The following is a 16,282-nucleotide window of genomic DNA, read 5'->3' as shown; positions in this document are numbered from 1 at the left end:
GCAACTGCTAACAGCTATAAAAGAGGAAATCGACAGTAACACAATAATAGTGGGGACTTTAACACCTCACTTACACGAATGGACTGATCATCCAAAATGAAAATAAATAAGGAAACAGAAACTTTAAATGACACCAAAGAACAGATAGATTTAATTGATATTTATAGGACATTCCATCCCAAAACAGCAGATTACACTTTCTTCTCAAGTGCGCATGGAACATTCTCCAGGATAGATCACAACATGGGTCACAAATCAAGCCTCAGTAAATTTAAGAAAACTGAAATCATACCAAGCATGTTTTCTGACCACAATGCTATGAGATTAGAAATGAACTACAGGGAAAAAACCGTAAAAACCACAAACACATGGAGGCTAAACCATACGCTACTAAATAACCAAGAGGTCACTGAAGAAATCAAAGAGAGAAATCAAAAAATACCTAGAGACAAATGACAATGAAAACACAATGATCCAAAACCTATGGGATGCAGAAAAAGCAGTTCTAAGAGGGAAGTTTATAGCAATACAATCTTACCTCAAGCATTAAGAAAAATCTCAAATAAACGATCTAACCTTACACCTAAAGGAACTAGATAAAGAAGAACAAACAAAACCCAAAGATAGCAGAACGAAAGAAATCATAAAGATTAGAGAAGAAATAAATGTAAAAGAAATGAAGGAAACAATAGCAAAGATCAAAAAACTAAAAGGTGGTTCTTTGAGAAGATAAACAAAATTGATAAACCTTTAGCCAGACTCATCAAGAAAAAGAGGGAGAAATTAGAAATTAAAAAGGAGAAGTTACAACAGACACCACAAAAATACAAAGTATCCTAAGAGACTACTAAAAGCAACTCTATGCCAATAAAATGGACAACCTGGAAGAAATGGACGAATTCTTAGAAAGGTATAACCTTCCAAGACTGAACCAGGAAGAAATAGAAAATACAAGCAGACCAATCACAAGCACTGAAATGGAAACTGTGATTAAAAATCTTCCAACAAACAAAAATCCAGGACGAGATGGCTTCACAGGTGAATTCTACCAAACATTTAGAGAGGAGATAACACCCATTGTTGTCAAACTCTTCCAAAAAATTGCAGAGGAAGAAACACTCCCAATCTCATTCTATGAGGCCACCATCACCCTGATACCAAAACCAGACAAAGATATTACCAAAAAAAAGAAAATTATAGAATATCACTGATAAATATAGATGTAAAAATCCTCAACAAAATACTGGCAAACAGAATCCAACAGCACATTAAAAGGATCATACACCATGATCAAGTGGGATTTATACCAGGGATGCAAGGATTCTTCAATATACGCAAATCAATCAATGTGGTACACCATATTAACAAATTGAAGAATAAAAACCATATGATCATCGCAATAGATGCAGAAAAAGCTTTTGACAAAATTAAACACCTATTTATGATAAAAAAAAACTCTCCAGAAAGTGGTCATAGAGGGAACCTACCTCAAAATAATAAAGGCCGTATATGACAAACCCGCAGGAAACATCATTCTCAATGCTGAAAAACTGAAAGCATTTCCTCTACAATCAGGAACAAGACAAGGATGTCCACTCTCACCACTATTATTCAACATAGTTCTGGAAGCCCTAGCCATGGCAATCAGAGAAGAAAAAGAAATGAAAGGAATATACTTTGGAATAGAAAAAGTAAAACTGTCACTGTTTGCAGATGGCATGATACTATACATAGGTAATCCTAAAATGCCACCAGAGAAGTAGTAGAGCTAATCAATGAATTTAGTAAAGTTTCAGGATACAAAATTAATGCACAGAAATATCTTGCATTCCTATACACTAACAATGAAAGATCAGAAAGAGAAATTAAGGAAACAGTCCCATTCACCACAGCAACAAAAAGAATAAGATACCTAGGAATAAACCTACCTAAGGAGGTAAAAGACCTGTGCTCAGAAAACTATAAGACACTGATGAAAGAAATCAAAGATGACACAAACAGGTGGAGAGATATACCATGTCCTTGGATTGGAAGAATCAATATTGTGAAAATGACTATACTACCCAAAGCAAGTGGGCAATCTCATATGTTTAAAAAGAAAAGCACAACATTTTTCATTACATTTCTTCCTATTGGATATTCTGGAATTATTGTAAATGGTGTTTTCAAATACAATGTTCTAATTATTTGTTACTAGAAAATAGAGACATAGTTCTTAATTGGCACTGTATACAGCAACCTTGCAAAATTCACTTATTCTATTAGTTTGACTATAGATATTTTGAATTTTCTATTTTTACAATTTATTTTGCTTTATTTTCCTTTTTAATAGTAATAAATCTTACTCCCTTTCCTTGATTTATTACACTGGTTGGGGCATCAAATAAAATGTTGAATTTAAGTAGTTATAGTGGCCACCCACTATCCATTGGATTAGTAGTGATACCTTGTTTTAGATACCTAGTTTTTGTAATTTGAGACCTTCTTTTCATTAGTAGCTTATTAGGTGTTAATTTCATTAGTATTTTCAATTTTAACCTTACCAATGTTTTTCTTTTTTGTTTAATTTCTATTTTGTTTCAGCCCTTATCTTCATTATTTCCTTCTGTATATCTTTTTAACTTCTTAAGTTGATTAGTTTAGGCATTGATATTTTGCATTTTTTTCTCTTTCCTAATATAGTGATTCAAGGCTACCATTTTCCCTATAAGCATGTCTTTAGGTACAATCCACAAGTTTTGATATGTCTTATTCCCAATGACATTCATTTCAAAATACTTTCTTATTACCATTGTCATTTTAGGTCAAGTTTGTTAATTATGGTTTTCAATTTTCTCATACTGAAATGGAGCAGGACCCTATGGTCCCTACCCTCCACCCATGTCCTCAGCCTGCCTTTTGTCTGTGGAAAAACTTTAGCAAAATAATAAGTCTAATCAGACAAGTGAGAAAATGCAGAAACAAAGGGAAACAGTCAAAGGAGACCAAATAATAATAGTTTAGTCATTAAGCATAGCAAAGGACCTTTAGTTCTTCCTTAAGGGTTATAGATAATATTCTGAGCCATATCCTGTGAGCTGTCTTATAGATATGAAACACCCACTAGGTGGATGACTACATGATGACCAAACTGAAGCCATGACATAAGCTACTCCACTTCACACAATTCTGAGAACTGGCCTCAAAGAAATAGGAACAAACCCTGGAACCAAAGATGAACTGTACTTAAAACAACCAAGATGACGCTGATCAGACCACCACATTACTGATTTCAAGATTACTGTCAGAACTGACTATGCTGTTCTGCTCCCTCCCTCAGCCTATACAATCCTGAAACTCCCCTTTAAAAGCCCCTGTCCCCTGAGCAGCAATCGCGGGTGGGGAGTTGGCCTTTGGACAGGCGTCTGCCCTCCCCCGCATCCCCCGGTTCCTGGCTCCCCAAATAAAGCAACCTTTCCTTTCCTACCAAAACTTGTCTCTCGAGAATTGGCTTTCAAATGGTGAGCAGCCGGACCTGGGTTCACTAACAATACCATTTCTAATTTTCTGTAATATTTTCTTTGCAGTTTATTCTGTCATTTACCAAGAAAAGTTTCTCAATATTTCTCATTATGATTCTAGACTTTTTATTTTTTCTTTGTATTCTATTAATTTTAAAAATAATAACTGCTTTATTGAGCTACAATTGATATACAGAAATACTGGACATATTTAATGTATACAATTTGATGAGTTTGGAGATATGCTTATACCCATGAAACCACTGCCACAATCAAGGTAATAAATATATCCATCACCTCCAGAAGTTTCCTTCTGCCTCTTGGTTTTGTTTTGTGGTGTCTGTCCTGAATTGCTAACTCTAGGATTAAAATATAGAGTAGATTTCTGGAACTTGTTCATCTTGCATAACTGAAATTTTATACCCCTTGAAGAACTCCTCACTTCCCCATCTCCTCCACTCCTGGCGGTCACTATTATAGTCTCTGTTTCTATAAGTTTGATTATTTTTATACCTTGTATAAGTGGAATCATGAAGTTCTGTCCTTCTGTGACTGGCTTATCCACCTAGCATAATGTCCTCCAGGTTCAATCCATGTTGTTGCATATAGCAGGATTTCCTTATTTTTAAAGGCTGAATAATATTCTATTTTATGTATGTACTACATTTTCTTTATCCATTTGTCTGTCAATGGGCATTTGGGTTGTGTCTGCCTCTTGGCTATTATGAATAATGCTGCAATGAACTTAGGAATGCAGCTATCTCTTCAAGGTCCTGATTTCACTTCCTTTGGATATATTCCCAAAAGTAGGATTGCTGGATCATATGGTAGTTCTATTTTTATTTTTTGAGGAACTGCTATACTATTTTCCAAAGTGACTGTATCATTTTACATTCTTATCAACAGTGCTCAAAGATTCCAGTTTTTCCATATCAATGCCAACATTTATTGTCTTGTTTTTCTTGATAATAACCACCCTAACAGGTATGGGTGATGGTTCATTGTGTTTTGATTTGCATTTCCCTGATATTTAGTGATGTTGAGCATCTTTTAATTTACCTGTTGGTCATTTGTAAGTCTTCTTTGGAGAAATGGCTATTCAAGTCTTTTGCCCATTTGTAATTGGCTTGGTTTTTTGTTTTGTTTTTTGTTTTTTTTAATATTGAGTCATAGAGGTTCCTTTTATGTTTTGGATATCAACCTCTTATCAGATATGTGGTTTGCAAATTTTGTTTCCTAGTTTGTAAGTTTCCTTTGCTGTGCAGAAGCTTTTAGTTTGATGTAGTCCCACTTGTCTATTTTTGCTTTTGTTATCTGTGCTTTTGAGGTCATATCCAAACATTTAATGCCAAGGCCAATTTCAAGATGCTTTACCCGTATGTTTTCTTGTAGCAATTTTATAATTTCAGGTCTTACATTTAAATCTTTAATCCATTTTGACTTGATTTTTGTGTGTGGTATAAAATAAGGGTCCAGTTTAATTCTTTTGTATGTGGATGTCCAGTTTTTCCAACATCATTTTATGAAGAGGTTATCCTTTCTCCATTGTGCATTCTTGGCACCTTTGTTGAAGATTACTTGACTGTATAGATATGTTTATTTCTGGGCTCTCAATTTTGTTCCATTGGTTTATAATATGAGGGTATGTGTCATTAGGTATATACCAATTTATAACACCTATATCTTTCTAGTGGATTTACCCTTTCATCATTATGAGATATTTCTCTTGCCTTAAAGTGTTCACTGTCTGATATTAATATAGCTACACTATTTTTTCCTTTATGTTAATGCTACCTGTTTTCCATGTTTTATTTTCACTTTTTCTGTGTTTATAATTTAAATCATGTTTTCTTATAAAATACGATATGGTTGGATTTGTGTTTTTAAAATCAGCTAACCATTTTCTTTTTTAAATTGTAGTACTGGAACTTCCCTGGTGGTCCAGTGGTTAAAGACTTCACCTTCCAATACAGGGGGTGCAGGTTTAATCCCTGCTCAGGGAGCTAAGATCCCACATGCCTCGTGGCCAAAAAACAAAACATAAAACAGAAGCAATATTGTAACAAATTCAATAAAGACTTTAAAAATGGTCCACATCAAAAATAAATCTTAAAAAAAATAAAAATAAATTGTAGCACTAAGTATATTCCTATTTAATGGAATTACTGAGATTTGAGTTAAAATCTACAATCATATTCTTTGTTTCTATTTATCCATTTGTTCTGCTTCCTTTTTCTTTTCATTCTTTCCTTCACTGGATTGATAAAGCTATTTTTCAAACCTCTATTCCTTTTCCCTTAACTTGTTAGTTACAGATTATCTTATTATGCTTTTCGTGATTACTAGAGGAATGGTTTTCAAGCATTTAGTTCTTAAGACCTCTTTGCACTCTGAAAATTCTTTAGGTACCCAAAGATTTTTCTTGTGTATAGTTTATATCTATACAAAATTAGATATTAGAAATTAAAACTGAGAAAATTTATAAAAACACATCTTTAGTAATTCATTTAAAATAATGGTAAAAATCCATTGCATATTAACATAAATAATATTTCGTAAAAAGCCAATATTTTCCAAAGAAAACAATTAGTGAAATATAATTATTTTGCATTTATGCAAATCTCTTTACTGTTTGACTTAAAGAAAGACAGTTGCATTCTTATATATGCTTATCCATTCAGAGATACTTGTAGTATTTTTATTAGACTATGTAAAGAAAATCTGGTCCCACAGAAATATGTAATTGGAAAAGGACGAGTATATTAACAGTCTTTGTAGATAACTGCAGATATTTTTCTTTGCTACTACAACAAACCTCAACAAATAGTTTCTTAAAGGTTAGCTGCAATGTGGAATCTGAAACGATACCAATATGTTTGCATATATTGTTACATTAAAATCTATTGGTCTATTTGCATTTTGGAAGGATTAGTTTTACCACTGCATACTTTGATAACATACATTAGTCTTTTGTAAAATATTGGTTTGCTGAGTTATGCATATGTTTCAAATGTTGGTACCTTTCAATATAAAATATATTAAAATTAATATTTGTGTTATCATTACCAATCTCTTCAGAAAGTGTTTAATTATTGGGGAGCTATAAAGTTCATGTTAATAGATATACAAGTTTTCAGAAATTCTAATTTTTGCTTGAAAGTTCAAATTTTGTGATTGGCAACAAACACTGTTGGTTTCCTTGAAGTGATATGTTATTTGGTTTACTCTTAAGCAATTGTCTGCCAAACACCAAGTTTGAATTTCTCTATTTCCCTGTCAGCCATTCTTTCAAGTTAAAATAATGTTTCAAGAAAAATTGACTAGTGCAGCTCCCAACTCAAATAATTACATATGTGCTTGATGGCTTCCTGGAAATAATCATCATAATCTGGTGTTCGAGAGAATAGCTTTACGTGAGCTTCGCATTTCGTCAAATGGGATATTAACAATATCTTCTCAAGGGCATTTTTAAACAAAACTTTTGGGTTTCCTTGATGGTTTGTTTGCTTCCCTTTGAGCATATGAGGGAAATACAATGATTACTGATATCATTTGATATCACTGACATGATTCAGACCAAAATACCAGCATTACTTTCATACAGAGTGAATGTCAATACAATGAAAAGGTTTAAGAAGGTCTTGTAATTAGAAAAATAGCTTTGCTTTTTTTTTTGGACCCTTCAGAAACCTCTAAACTCCATTTACCCCTTTAATACCTTTTATTCTATTATTGTCATGTGTCTAAATGTATATTGCTTGGCAAAACCTGTAGAAGGTTATTAGTGCTTTGCACTAAAATATTTATGGGGATTTATCCACATATTTAACATTTTTGTTCTTTCTTTTTCTTTTTTTGGTTTTAAGAATTCCCTTAGAAGTTCTGAGTGAGCACCAAAGAATGTATTCTCTATTTTTGTATGCTTGAACACATCTTTATTTTACCTTTATTTTTATAGAGTATTTTCATTGGAGGTAGAATTTTAGGTGGTCATTTTTATTATTATTATTAATTTTGTTAGTATTTTCATACTTAAAAAAAAATCATTCCATTGTCTTCTGGTTTCTATTGTTTCTCAATCCCACCTGGATGTTGGCCCCTACTGTCCAATTACTTCAAAGAGCTGTTTTGTTCGTCTGTTTGCTTTTTCTGCATTTTCTCCTGTTTTTCTAGTTTTTCTTGCAGCGTTTGTTAGTTTGTTTGTTTATTTTTCCCTCATACAAACTACTCCATCATAGCTCAGAATAGAATTCCTTTCTAATTCATTTTTATTTAAAAACATAAATAAATAATGGAAGAAATGTTATTATCTAATTCTAATTGCTTTCAGTTATTTTAAGTATTCAGGTAACTCAATATCTGTTTGACCTGGATTACTAGAAGATTTGAGGGGAAAAAATCAGCTACATTTAATCTTTTCACACATCACTTCCTGTGGTTCTAAAACAGAAGGCTGAAATTTGTCTTTCTGTCAGACTTTGAAATGAATCATTTTGATAAACCCTCTTAGTCGTGAATATGTAAGCCAAGTACCTTATTCAGTATTGTTGGCAGCAGGTCCAAATATTTGTTCAGTAAGAAAAATGCCAATTCTTTATAAGAGGTTTATAAGAGGTTATTTTCATTTTAGTGTGAAAGGTTATACTGGTTGAATAGTGTAAAATGGGCATCTCAGCAGAGGGATAATTTGTATATTAAGACAGAATCTTCAGCATCCTGTAGTGGAAGTCTGAGGAAGAAGACAGAGGGAAGTGAGGAGCTGAATGTGGAGGTGCCCAAGGAGGAAAGAGCATAGCAAGACAGGGAAAAAAAGAAGAAATAGGCAACAAGCACCTTCCCAGTGTAAGGGGAAAACCAATGAACTGCAGGCAGCCAAAGTCTGCTAGACAATTTTCAATATTCCGGTTATTCATTTTAACTCCCTAATGATATTATCTGGAGGAACTATAATAGTATTGATCTTCCAAAGTATCATTCAGTGCAGACATTTCAAGTGGCACAGAAAAGCAGAGATGAGGGCACAGGATGTGCAGTTTATAGCCAGAGATGAAAAGAAACATTGGGATACATCTGCATTCCCTAGAGTTTCTAGGAATTACTTCAGGAAGTTATTGGACTCACTGTGCTATTTCAAGAGGGGACTTGAGTTATTGTACTTTTGATACAAAAAGAAAAGGTAACCTCAAAAGGATAGAAAATGTGAACGCACTCAAGTTCCAATGTCTATAAATAAGGACCAAATTAGAGAATTATATAGGAGGACATTTTATACTTGAAGAAATATGTTTGTAAAAATCCATGTTTGTAAAAAACACTAAAATATTCAATAATATACTGAACAGTGAATTTGCCTAAATTAAATTGGATATTCATTTTTTTCTATTTTTGATATCATCACCTATAATAGAAAAACAAAGGATCTTTGATGACACGTTATACCTTTGAGAAAAGGAGTTCATATTGATAAGCAGTTCCAGCCTTTAACCCAAAGAGCTGCCTAGAATGAACAGGCCTCTGGTTACAACTTCTAATATATAAGTTAAGTAGACTTTTAGTTATGCTTTTTTCCATGGAACCACAAAATGGCAAATCTCTAAAATTTGAAAACTTCAAAGCATCGTTGGAAATTGATTTATAGTGCAAAACTCTACCTACTATTAGAAGAGAAGGTAAGTTTTCTTCTCTTTCATTTGTTCCTCCTAAAACTGTCTGCAAACGTTAAAGGAATTTTTGCAGTTTAGAGAAATAGAGTGAAGCAAAATAATAATAGCATTTTTTTCATTTGCTCAAAATCCTCTCCCACTTTTATACTGTTATATGCATATTATACTAGACTCCTGGGGGAAACATTTAAAGTAAAGCCAGCAATCAACTAGTTGTTTCAATCCTATATATATCATTTTGTAATAATTTGCCTATACTTTTTTCATAAATGAACTAAAAACCAGTTTATTGCTTGGTGTAAAACTATCATTATTGCATTCACTTGAATATTCTAATTTTAAAATAGAGAATTCTACCTTTCTCTCTCAACATATATGTGACATGCATATGTATGTCAGATATACATTAATTTAAATTTACATATTTATATGTACATATATTCCATATTAATACAAATAGATATAGACATAATAAATATATAAAACTTCTATAGGTCCAACATTTATATAGTTTTATTTTTAGTTCACAGCACACATTCAATTCAATACACTTATTAATCAACGATTAGAAATATGTTACTATGGTGAAGCAGCCATGGCCTTTGTTCCATGTCACTTGTGTTGACTTAGGCTGACATATAGCTACAAAGCATGATGGATCAAAATAATTAAAGTTCCAATCATTTACCTTTCTATGTTCAATTTCAACTCTGTTAGCCTTCACCCTGAGTTCCTAGTATTTTAATATTGCCAGATGGTTGTGTGTGTGTATACATGCATGTGTATGTGATTGTAAATAATACAGACGTCATTAATTTTTGCTGTATTTAAAGAACTTTTCAGCATTTTCATTTTAAAGTTTGCTTATGTATTATTAAATTCTTTTGTCATTATAACATTTTTTAAAGAAAACTTCACTTTCAAAAAAATTTACATTTTACTGAAATTTGGGACTCTTTGCCTTGATATATAAGATGAGAATCATCAGTAGATAGATGTTAAGTCTATATATAGAATGACAGACGCTGGGAAAAAGTCTGCATGATCCACTGATCAATCCTTCCATATTAAACCAGATAAACATGAGTTCCTCAATGAAAGCTGTTTACATAATCAACTTCTTACAGTTTTCTCAGATAAAGATTTGGTTTATAATTTAAGTTTATATCTCTACGAGCCAGCTTTTCTAATTCAAGAAGGTAAGCATAAAATAATTGGTTTAGATTAAAAATGGAGTTTCCGGGGCTTCCCTGGTGGCGCAGTGGTTGAGAGTCCGCCTGCCGATGCAGGGGACGCGGGTTCGTGCCCCGGTCCGGGAAGATCCCACATGCCGCGGAGCGGCTAGACCCGTGAGCCATGGCCGCTGAGCCTGCGAGTCCAGAGCCTGTGCTCTGCAACGGGAGAGGTCACAACAGTGAGAGGCCCGCGTACCGTAAAAAAAAAAAAAAAAAAAAAAATCCCTGGAAAAAAATTGAGTTTCCAACAGAAGTTCACTCTCATCATATGATGTTCAGGTTTGAATATTAGCCAACTTGATGGCCTCGAGGCAGTCTTTCACTTTACTATACAATAGTTTCTGTTCTTTAGATAACAGCACCCAAGACTTTAGACAGATTTACATTTTAATGGTACAATCAACGCCACACTAACACTTGCCTTGGAAGTCTATCCAGCGACACCAATTAATGATCTCCACCCCCACCCCTTTGTTTTACACCTTGGCTGTATCTTGTCTGATCTTGTCCTAGCATTTTTACTTGACCATATTAAAATATGGTAATAAGACTTCTTAAATATTTGTACTTTTTCAGTTAGATGTCATTTGGCAAAGATCTCTGGTTTTTTTCTTTCAATCATTTTATTCATCACTTTTTGATTGTTTAGTGGCAGCTTAAGGGAAAGGAAGTGTATTTGTAAAATATCTACCGAAAAAAAAAGAACTCAAGCAATTTTTCAGTAGAAAAAAAAAGTAGTCTATCTAATTATATAACTATTATTTGGAAAGAATATTAGATCAGTGGAATTACTACTTTTACAAAGTGTATCAGTTAAAGAATTATATCCTTAACAGATTTATAGTAATAATAATGCGGCCATTGTTAGGATTTGATTAGTGTCATGCTTAATTGCTTTTTGTTGATTGATGGCTTTAGGATAATATATTTGTTCCAAGTTTCCTACATGAAACATTCCTTTGATCCTGAAAGTTATCCTAATAGGATCTCCTGGCCTCTGGCATTCAGTTGCTAAAAGCAGCATGTTCATTTAGCTGTGGATGCCGCAGCACTTTAAAGCAGCATTCTGCCAGTTCCTAGTCACATGTGATAATAAGGCAACATTCTTTTCGTATAGGTACTTTGCCTTTATAAAGTCAGTGAAAGATTATCAAATGCATTATTTTTGTTGCCTTATTATACAGAATTCACTACAAATTCCCTGCCTTTTTAGTTAGACTGGCCTTTCTGGTCCATAAAATCAGCTGTAAAAACTATATTTGCCAGATTTTTCATAAACCAGTTGAGTGTAGAAAGAAATATGGGTGACTGATAAATGGTATAATGTGTGTGTTTCTGTCTGTCTGTCTACATATATCTATCTATCTATCTACCTCACGTTGCAAAGTGTGAATATAAAAACAAAATTAAAATTATCATCTGCTCTTACCATTATTCAGAAAATTAAGGGCATATTAACAGAAAATGTGGAATAGACATAATTTCAGAATAAAGAAAGAAACTTTCTGAAATACTGACAATTCGCAAACTCACTCAACAATATATTTTAGAGTTTCTGTATTTTAAAATAAAAAGTCCAATGATTCAATATTGGCCTGGGTATAAATTTGACAGTATATGAATCTGTATTTGCTAAGACAACAACAAGATATCACATAAAGCTTGACTTTTTACAGATAAATCTTTCACCATTTTATATTAAAAAACATGGTCATCATTAAAAAAGAAAAAATTAGTCACATTTAAATATTTGCAAAATGTGAAAAGCATTGTAAAAAAAGCACTGTATTAAATAACAAAGTGATGAGGATTTCGTTTTGCACATTTAAATAAAATTCCTCTGGGATTTTTCCAGTGAGTATAATGAAGCTCTTAATTTAAAATAAGTTGTTTTTATCACATAAAGAAGATTTCCATTTTTATTTATACATTTTTATTAGGAATTGTTGAATTTTACCAAATGTCAGTTATATATATATATATATATTCAAATGTTTTTATGATTTTAATCAACCTGTTATCAAGCTATTAATAAATCTTTTTGTGTCAAACCATCTTTATATCCCTAGGTTAAACTTGAATTGAGTATAATGAGATATTTTTCTAACATGGGAATCAATTTTTCACTATTTTATTTAAGTTTTAAGCATTTAATATAGAGATTATCTATAATTATCTCTTGGATTTTTTTCTTAAATTTAAAGATTAATATTATACTAATTTCATACAATCCATAGGAGAAACCCCCATCTTTTTATTCACTCTTAAAGATGAAAACACACTCTTCTTTCTCTTTTTCCATTATCTCAATTTTATTTTCTAAATTTATTTTATTTTATTTTATTTTTATTTTTTGGTCACGCCGCATTGCATGTGGGATCTTAGTTCCCCGACCAGGGATCAAACCTGTGCCCCCTGCATTGGAAGCGTGGAGTCTTAACCACTGGACTGCCAGGGAAGTCCCCATTACCTCAGTTTTAATCCCAGTGAAACAGAGAATAAAAAAGAGAAATGTGTGATAATACAAAGTGAAGTTAAATCTGACTATGATGAAGAAATTCAGGCCAACTTAATAAATTAAAATTTCCCTTGTTGCACATATATCAGCAACTAATATTCAGTACATATAGCCTTCATGATTGCTTTATAGTGTTGGTTTCTATGAAATAGCTAGCAACATCAATACATGACATGAGAAACTAATCTGAGAAATGGTCCCAAATGACTTTCTTATTGGCACTCACTGTCTCCTGGGAGTATACCAATTCTTCCAAATATCCCTGTATATTTATTAGAAGCAAAATGACATTTATTTTCAAATTCTGCATAGGCGTTTGCTTTTCTCATTTTAAAGATCCTAAATAGACTTAATAGACTTACTCTTCATTACAGACTTAATATACATTATAGACTTATGTTCATTATCTCTGCTAATTGCACCAGTATACTGCATGTGCTTTAATACTATTTTGGGGGCTAAACCTGCTCAAACTTAAGGCGGTGGTTCTTAGTCTTTTTTTAAATCACAGACACCACGGAGTACCTGATGCAAGTTCTTGACCTTTCAATAAGAAAAATAAATACAAACCTACAATTATACAGTAAATGTCAAAGTTTTATCAATTTATTATAACTCACTGAAGGTCCCCCAGTTAAGCACATATGACTTAAGAAACAGTAACTACTTAAACAACGTTCATGTATTTTGGCTTTCAATAGGATTAAATGAGAGGAGAGAGAAAAACTTCATCTCAAATAAACTTTTTATGTCATAGATAATTAATAGTGTAGCTTTTATATCAAATATATGAAAAAATTTGTCAAAGAAAGTTGGCATATTTCCGTAATTAATACCTTCCTAATCTTAGAAGTACAATCGAAATTCTCTTGGAATTGTAGAGATAAAAAGAACTATTTCTTCTTTCTAATGTGTGCCTTTATATACCTCATCCAATTTCCAAAGTATGCATGTATTTATATATGAATGTATTCATGAGTATATGTATTTATTTATCATACTCCATCAACCTAACAACTAATTTGAAGTCATATTAAACCTGGCTGTGTGAAGGAGTGTCACCTATATTTAGTTTGGCCTTTTTTTTTAATCTAGGAAAATGCTGAGGCTCTACAAATCGTATGGATTTTATCTTAACTGATTTCTAAACATAGATATAACAGTTTTTGTTATATATATAATTTACGTCCATATCTTCCATAAAATAACAAATTACATCCCACTTTCAAATGCAGTTAGCTCTGTATACAAATCTCATTTCAACACTAAGTTTTAAACTTCTGGAAAAGAAAACATGTATATTTTTATTTGTTTTCTGTGTGATGAGAAATATATTTCTGCTAAACTATCACCTCACACTTCTTTTACACACACACATATAGACATGCACTCACACACAAACAGTTTCTGTAAATTCTGACATTTCTATGGTACTTTCTGTTGACAATTTTTGCTAAGTGTATGTTGATTAAGGTGCGGAATGCAGCAGAGTATTCTCAAATTTGGAGAAGGTAACATTTTAGACACTTAAGACTGAAGGTACCAGAAAAGTATGCATATGCATGTCAGATTTATAGAAATAGGACTTCAGTGTTCATCAAACCATGGGATTGGGAAACAGGGTGTTTGAAACAATCTTATTCTGCTCTCTTGCAGGGCAGGCCCCATCTGACTTGTAGGTTATGAAGGAGGTATGCTTCATCTTGACATATTTTTAGATGCAGGAAATCAATTGTTGGGCATGGAAATTTGTGGTTTCTGTGCTACCTCCTGGTGTCTCTTACAGTATAAGCCTTTTGCATATGTAGAATTTCAATAAGTAAAACCACTTAAAGCATAGGTTTAATGTTAGAAATAAAAACAATAAAAGGTAGTCATCAAGCAGTATCTAGATAAGTCAATTTTTTTCAATATGTTTACCAAGATTATTTGTACATTTTAAAGAAAAGTGGTTTTTCCATGATTAACTGGTATATAAACTCAATTTTTCATTGTATTTTGAGTGCATTGGCAAATCATTTAAATAAATCCATATTATTTGTTTCATTTTTTCCTTTGTTTAAATTAAGACTGGTATCGAAACTTATATAATATTTCAGATGTACAACATTAAAATTCAACATCTGTATACACTACGGAGTGATTCCCACAAAAGGTCTATTTACCCTCTAGCACCATACAACTGACCCCCTTCTTCCATCAGTTTCTTATAGTTTTATGTTTCTTTTCTCTGTGTATTCTTAGGGGCCAAGATCTTTTGATGCACATGGACAATTGGCTATTTGCTTCTTTAACATGATGGCCAATAGACTAACTGCAGACTCAATGTTTTATCTGTGTTATAGCTCTGCCCAAATTATTGCATGCTTCAGAACAAAGGCCACACTTTGGAAAATGGCCCAATGTAAATGAATCTGTGAAAATCTGACATCTTTCTGTGTATGCACAAATAACATATTAATTGTCATATTTTTTTCTAATTTCATGTAGAGAAAATTCAATATTATACTTAAATATAACATACATTTAAAACAGATTCCAATGTTATGTACTTTTATATACTTCTAATGTATGTCATTCAATATTCACAAAGTGAAAAAAGAATATTTCCTAAATTAATTTCCCATCTCAAGGATGTCAAAACCATAAAAGGGATAACATTAACTAAATTATACTTAACATGACTGAAAATAAAGGTGCAGGTAGCATTGTGAGCCATCTGGAACTTCCAGTGGATAGCTATAGACCCTCCCTCACACAAACACAGACAATCCTTCTCTCTATGGGAAAGAGAAAACATCCGTTTGGTTGTATGAAATGCTGCCAAGTGTGCATTAGAGCAGGTAGCACCAGGTTAAACTGTGTAACCGAAAACAAGCACTAATTGCATTTAGCATATACACACTATTTAATGACCATGATGTTCCATGTCGAAGGAACTTTTTTTTTTTTTTTGCAATACGCGGGCCTCTCACTGTTGTGGCCTCTCCCGTTGCAGAGCACAGGCTCCGGATGCGCAGGCTCAGCGGCCACGGCTCACCGGCCCAGCCGCTCCGCGGCATGTGGGATCTTCCCGGACCGGGGCACGAACCCGTGTCCCCTGCATCGGCAGGAGGACTCTCAACCACTGCGCCACCAGGGAAGCCCTCGAAGGAACTTTTAAATATTGTTTTTCAAACATTAGAATTACAAATATTTTGAACATCTTTGGGAGGAAAGCATACCGATAAGAGAAACTACACTGAAATATTCAGAAAGTTTTCACAAGTGATTACAACTTTCTTTAATCAGATTCCCCAGCTTTTATATTTTCACTCTCCTTACTTTTTCTTTGCTTTTAAAAATTTAGCCTCAAACTATTTTTGG

The sequence above is a fragment of the Grampus griseus genome (assembly GCF_964374135.1).
Source record: "Grampus griseus genome assembly, chromosome: 7".
NCBI lineage: Eukaryota > Metazoa > Chordata > Mammalia > Artiodactyla > Delphinidae > Grampus > Grampus griseus.
The sequence above is the reverse complement of the archived record's forward strand: the minus strand, read 5'-3'. Positions refer to the sequence as shown.